The sequence below is a fragment of the Rhinoraja longicauda genome, chromosome 11 (genome assembly GCF_053455715.1).
Source record: "Rhinoraja longicauda isolate Sanriku21f chromosome 11, sRhiLon1.1, whole genome shotgun sequence".
Lineage (NCBI taxonomy): Eukaryota > Metazoa > Chordata > Chondrichthyes > Rajiformes > Arhynchobatidae > Rhinoraja > Rhinoraja longicauda.
In genome coordinates, this window is record NC_135963.1 from 56,353,153 (window position 1) to 56,360,290 (window position 7,138).

The following is a 7,138-nucleotide window of genomic DNA, read 5'->3' on the forward strand; positions in this document are numbered from 1 at the left end:
ATGGTCCGGGTTGTCGAACCCTCAGATTGGCCAGCAAGGTCACGTGTGAGCGCGACCGTAGGGATTGGTCCAGAGAGCGACATCGCTGATTGGCCAGCGTTGTCATGTGCGCTTTTGGCGCCCGAAATGTTCAGTTCGGAGAAGTCTTCGAAGAAGACAGTAAGTTTTTGATGGTTGTCCTTTACCTTGTTGTTTAACTTTGTATTCGAATATTGCTGCTGCAATAAACTTCATCTACAACCAACAAGTTTCCGGACTCGCCATACTATGATATTTTTTTCCCCCCGAATTAGTGTTATTAAATTGACAGAGTTTCAGATGTAACACTATGGGGAAGGGGAATTAAAATGGTAGCGATCCTTGGTGGACAGAGTGCAAGGTTGCTCGCCTACCCAAGGCTTGGTAATTTTTGAAACGCTGTTGTAGGTGTATAATCCATAATTTTTAAGGCTTTTTGAGATAAACTGAGAATGTGAAAATGATGTGTTAAAAAGGAGTCAAATGAGAACACAGTTTAATTTAGTTTATTGTCACGTGTACTGAGATACAGTGAAAAGCTTTTTGTTATATGCTATCCAGTCAGCGGAAAGACTATATATTATTACAATTGAGCCGGCCACAGTGTACAGATACAAGATAAAGGGAAAAACATTTAGTGCATGGATGCATGTGCAACGAGGTAAATCCAGTAAAGTCCGACTAAAGATAGTCTGAGGGTTTACAATGAGGAAAATGGTAGCTCAGGACCGCTCTCTAGTTGTTGATAGGATGGCTCAGTAGCCTGATAACAGCTGGGAAGAAACTTGGTTATGAAGACATTCAATGGTAAAATCTTCCAATAAAGTTCAGACAGTGGACAGCCACATGAAAGGTTTTCATGTTCTCAATGACATTGGCCTACATCATTAAAAATTTAAAGGAGAATCTAATTTTAAAAAATAACAAATTCCTAAATTATTTTTCCAGAAAGAATTTGAGGAATTATAAAACATGTTTTGAGTTTGGACTTACAAGAACTTTAAAGTTTTTATGAGCATAAGTGGGAGTTGATTGAAGTTATAGATATTGAAAATAATGAACACCCAGATTTACATTCATGTAACAATTATATTTCTTTTTACCGGGTGGCGCTTTCTGCGATGGCAGCCTAGCCAACAATCTGCCTGTTGTTTTGTCTTTTTTTGTTCATTTTAGTGTGTATTAAAAGTTTGTGTTCATGTTCTCTGGTTTGTTTTATTTGGGGGGGGGGGGGGGGTGAGGGAGGGGATCGGGGGAAACTGTTTTTCAATCTCTTACCTTGCCGGAGATGCGATTGTTTTCTGGATCGTATCTCCGGTCGCTCTGCGGCCTAACATCATGGAGCTGGAGGCCTTGTTCGGGACTGACTTTCATCCCCACTGCGGGGCCATGGACTTACCATCGGAGCCTGCGATCCCTTGTCTGGGGTCGACGCTCCAACTGCGACCTGCGGACTTCAACATCGAGGAGGTCGTAGTCTCGGGTAGAGACCGATGTTGGGAGCTCCAAATCGCAGAAGGTTTCGACCAGCCCCGACCCAGGTCCGATTGCCTGGCACGGGGGAGCTGAGAGATCTCCCCCCGATGCAGGAGCTTGATCGCCCCGATGCGGAGGACCCAAACGTCACCGGCCACGGGAGTCCAGATCGTCCCGTCAACGGAAGGGTCGAGGCCCCCGACCGCGGGAGGACAAAGAAGGGAAGAGATTGACCTTTTTTTCGCCTTCCATCACAGTGAGGAATGTGGAGGAGTCACTGCGGTGGATGTTTATGTTAAAATGTATTTTGTGTGTTCTGTTGTTTTAATTGGTATGACTGTATTGCAAAACAAATTCCTCGTATGTTGCAAAACATACTTGGCTAATAAAGTATGATTATGATTATTATTATATATGTCACAGTTAGGCAATCTACTTCAACACCACGCACAGGGTTAATCATTCTTTCATAACAAGTGCAATATTACGCAATTCAAGAATGCTATGCTCTTTAAGAGATCCCAGCGTCTTATAAATTTGTTTTACCAACATACAAAATTCGCCAGATTGGTAAGAACGTAGGAAAAGCAAATCATAAAACGCATTATAAAAGTAGGTAGTTTAATGAAGAGGATTAAAAACAAACATTGCAGAAGATACAGGAATTTCATGTCCAGGGTAATTATTTAACCTTTGTGTTACTTAACTCTTTCTGATGGCCACAAAAATGATCTCACTGGAATTATGAGGGGTAGAATACAGTGGTACATGGTCATGTATCAGCCACTTGGGCAGCCCGGTATGGTACAGTTGCGCCAAATCTCAGAGCGCGCTGAGGCCAGGCACCAACTCTCAGACACCTCCTCCTACATATCCTTGGACCATGATCCCACAGACGAGCACCAGGCCTTAATCTCACTCACCATTTCTGATTTCATCACTTCTGGCTGGCTGCCTTCCACAGCCTCCAACCTTTTCGTTTCCCAGCCCTGCACAGCCCGGATTTACCTTCTCCCCAAAATCCATAAACACAATTGCTCTGGCAGACCCATTGTTTATGCCTGGTCCTGTTCCACTGAAATTGAGTATAGGAGCAAAGAGGTCCTTCTGCAGTTGTACAGGGCCCTGGTGAGACCGCACCTGGAGTACTGCGTGCAGTTTTGGTCTCCTAATTTGAGGAAGGACATTCTTTCTACTGAGGGAGTGCAGCGTAGGTTCACAAGGTTAATTCCCAGGATGGCGGGACTGTCATATGATGTAAGAATGGAGCGACTGGACTTGTATTCACTGGAATTTAGAAGGATAAGAGGGGATCTTATGGAAACAGATAAAATTATTAAGGGATTGGACATGCTAGATGCAGGAAACATGTTCCCGATGTTGGGGGAGTCCAGAACCAGGGGCCACAGTTTAAGTATAAGGGACAGGCCATTTAGAACTGAGATGAGGAAAAACTTTTCCACATAGAGAATTGTGAATTTGTGGAATTCTCTGCCTCAGAAAGCAGTGGAGGCCGATTCACTGGATGCATTCAAAAGAGAGTTAGATAAGGCTAATGGAATCAAGGGATATGGGGTGAAGGCAGGAACGGGATACTGATTGTGGATGATTAGCCATGATCACATTGAATGGCGGTGCTGGCTTGGAGAGCCGAATGGCCCACTCCTGCACCTATTCCATGTCCAATCTCTCCCGACCTATGTCCAAGATACCTCACACGCCCTTCGTCTCTTTAATGACTTCTGCTTTCCGAGCCCCCACTCCCTCATCTTTACTGTGGACGTTCAGTCACTCTACACCTCCAACCCTGACCAGGAAGGCGTTAAAGCCCTCCATATCTTCCTTGACCGCAGAACCATCCAATTTCAAAGGTTTCAAAGGTCTTTTATTGTCACGTGTACCAATTCAGATACAGTGATATGCGAATTACCATATAGCCATACGGAAAAAAAAGCAACATGACATACTACATAAAAGTTAACATAAACATCCACCACAGCAGATTCCCCACATTCCTCACTGTGATGGAAGGAAAGAACTCTAAAAACACACATTTAACAAATACTATTTAAACACCAAAGAAGGAAGGGACACAGACTGTTGGCGAGGCAGCCATTGTGGGGCCACCGGTGGTCATTTCCTCAACTAACACTCTACTCCACCTAGCGGAACTGGTCTTCACCCTTACCAGCTTCTCCTTTGACTCCTCGCACTTCCTCCAAGTCCAAGGCGTGGCCTTGGACACCCGCATGGTGTGCCTGCCTCTTTGCAGGGTGTGCGTTGAACAATCCCTGTTCCAGGCGTACAATGGCCCTATCCCTGAACTCTATCTCCATTACATTGATTTCTGCATCGGTGCTACCACCTGCACCCATGCAGAACTCATGGACTACATCAACTTCACCATCGTTTTTCATCCTGCAGTCAAATTTACTTGGACCATCCCCGACACCTCCCTCTCCTTTCTTGATCCCAGTCTCCATCGCAGGATATAGACTATTGACTGACGTCTATTACAAACCCACTGACTCCCACAACTATCTCGACTACACTTCTTCCCACCCTGCTTCCTGCAAAGACTATCCTCTACTCCAAATTCCTCCGTCTATGCCACATCTGTGCCCAAGATGAGGTGTTCCATACATCCGAGATGTCCACCTTATTTAGGGAATGGGGGTTCCCCTTTCCCATCATAGATAAGGTTGTCACTTGTGCCTCCTCGGTACCCCACAGCTCCACTCTTGCTCCACCTCCCCCTAGTTGCAACAGAGACAGAGTCTCCCTAGTCCTTACCTTCCATCCCATCAGCCATCGCATACAACATGTAATCCTCTGAAATTTCCGCCACCTCCAACGGGATCCCACCACATTTTCCCATATCCATCCCTTTCCGCCTTCCGCAGAGACCGTTCCCTCCACAACTCTCTAGTTAACTCATTCCTTCCCACCCAAACCACCCCCTCCCCAGGTACCTTCCCCAGCAACCGCAGAAGATGCAACACCTGTTCCTATACCCCCCCCTCGACTCTGTCCAGGGACCCCGACAGTCCTTTCAGGTTAGGCAGAGGTTCACTTGCACCTCCTCCAACTTCATCTACTGTATCCGTTGTTCAAGATGTGGACTCTTATACATCGGCGAGACCAAACGCAGACTGGGCGATCGTTTCGCTGAACACCTTCGCTCAGCCCGCGTGAACCTACCTGATCTCCCGGTTGCTGGACACTTTAATTCTCCTTCCCATTCCCACACTGACTTTTCTGTCCTCGGTCTCCTCCATTGTCAGAGTGAGGCTAAATGCAAATTGGAGGAACAGCATCTCATATTTCGTTTGGGCACCTTACAGCCCAGTGGTTTATAATTTTGATTTCTCTCACTTTCTCCCAGGTAGCCCCAGCATTCCCTCTCTCTCTATCCCTCCCCCACCCAAGTCGCACTAGCTTCTCGTTTTCACCCAACAAACAGCTAACAATGGCCTGTTTCCTTTATCATTATTACTTTTTTACATATCTTTTATTCATTGTTCTTTTTCTCTCCATATCGTCTAAATCTCTCATTTCCCATATCCCTAATCAGTCTGAAGAAGGGTCTCGACCCGAAACGCCACCCATTCTTCTCCAGAGGTGCAGCTTGTCCTGCTGCGTTACTCCAACCTTTTGTGTCAATCAACGGTACAGTTGTTGCCATATGGTGCCAGAGACTCTGGTTCGATCCTGACTATGGCTGCTGTCGGTGCAGAGTTTGTACGTTCTCCCTGTGACCACATGGGTTTTCTCTGAGTGCACCAGTTTCCTCCCACATTACAAAGATGTGCAAAGAAACATAGAAAATAGGTGCAGGAGTAGTCCATTCTGCCCTTTAAGCCAGCACCGCCATTCAATATAATCAAGGCTGATCATCCAAAATCAGTACCCCGTTCCTGATTTTTCCCCATATCCCTTGATTCCATTAGCCCTAAGAGCTATATCTAACTCTCTCTTGAAAACATCCAGTGAATTGACCTCCACTGCCTTCTGTGGCAGAGAATTCCACAGATTCACAACTCTCCGGGTGAAAAGGTTTTTCCTCATCTCAGTCCTAAATGGCCTACCCCTTATTCTTAAACTGTGACCCCTGGTTCTGGACTACCCCAACATCGGGAACATTATTCCTGCATGTAGCCTTCCAATCCCTTAAGAATTTTATATGTTTCTATAAGATCCCCTCTCATCCATCTAATTCCAGTGAATACTGGCCCAGTTGACCCATTCTTTCATCATCTGTCAGTCCTGCCATCCTGGGAATTAACCAGGTGAACCTACGCTGCACTCCCTCAATGGCAAGAATGTCTTTCCTCATTAGAAGACGAAAACAATACTCCAGGTGCGGTCTCACCAGGGGCCTGTACAACTGCAGTAGGACCTCCTTGCTCCTAAACTCAAATCTTCTTGTTATGAAGGCCAGCATGCCATTTGCTTTATTCACTGCCTGCTGTACCTGCATGCTTACATTCAGTGACTGGTGTACAAGGAGACCCAAGTCTCGTTGCTCCTCCCCTTTTTCTAACCAATTCAGATAATTCCTATTCCTTCTCTTCAGAGATGCTGCCTGTCCCGCTGAATTACTCAGATAATAATCTGCCTTCTTGTTCTTGCCACCAAAGTGGATAACCTCACATTTATCCACATTATACCGCATCTGCCATGCATCTGCCCACTCACCCAACCTGTCCAAGTCACCCTGCAGCCTCATAGCATCCTCCTCACAGCTCACGTTGCCACCCAGCTTTGTGTCATCTGCAAACTTGGAGATATTACATTTAATTCCCTCGTCTAATTCGTTAATATATATTGTAAATAACTGGGGTCCTAGCACCGAGCCTTGCAGCACCCTACTAATCACTGCTCAAGGTTTATAAGTTTCTCTAAATTGTGTAGGATAGAACTAGTGTATGGGGTGATTATTAGTCAGTGCAGACCCAGTGGGCTGAAGGGCCTGTTTCCATGCCATATCTCTAAAACTAAAAGAGCATAGTATCTAAATCTTCAGTCGCCAGGTAGGAGCTACAGATGCAGTGATCTGGCCCGAGGCAGATTAATGCATTTGGAAGGATGCTGTACAGAATCCATCAAGTAGGTGCCTGTTGGAGACCTCACGTGTCAGATTGGAATGGCCCCAGAAGAGTTCAATCGATGATCAAATCAGCCCAGGTTGGACCACCCTCAGAGGACAAATTCCTAAAAGATCAGCAAAGATGCCGGGGAGAAATTAAAGCAACATGCCATTTAATTCCTGTGTTGGCTGCAACATGCCTGTGCGGACTTTGCACGTCTGTGACTTTCCTCCGGGTGCTCTGGATTCCTCCCGTGCAGGTTTGTACATTAATTGGCCTCTAAAATTGTCCCTAGTGTGCAGGCAGTGCACGAGAAAGTGAGACAACATAGAACTAGTATGAACAGGTGATCGATGGGCTGTATGGACTCAGTAGACTGAAGGGCCTTGTTCCGTGCTGTATCTCCAAACTAAACATTTTGGATGCGAGCCTATTGTATCAACACTAAACAGGGGTAACAAAGAAAACGTGGGAATTCTCTGCAAGGAAGTATCCATCTAGTTAGACCATCCACAAGTTTTTGTCAGGTGGCCACAAGGAGGAACTGGTGCTTG

The 7,138-nt window shown here is 45.8% G+C and overlaps 1 protein-coding gene across 1 annotated transcript in view; it reads left to right on the forward strand.

The window, feature by feature from the left end:
• mettl13 (methyltransferase 13, eEF1A lysine and N-terminal methyltransferase) overlaps nt 1–7,138 on the forward strand; it is a 100,263-nt gene that overhangs the window by 42,613 nt on the left and 50,512 nt on the right. The gene's annotated exons all lie outside the window — the stretch shown is intronic.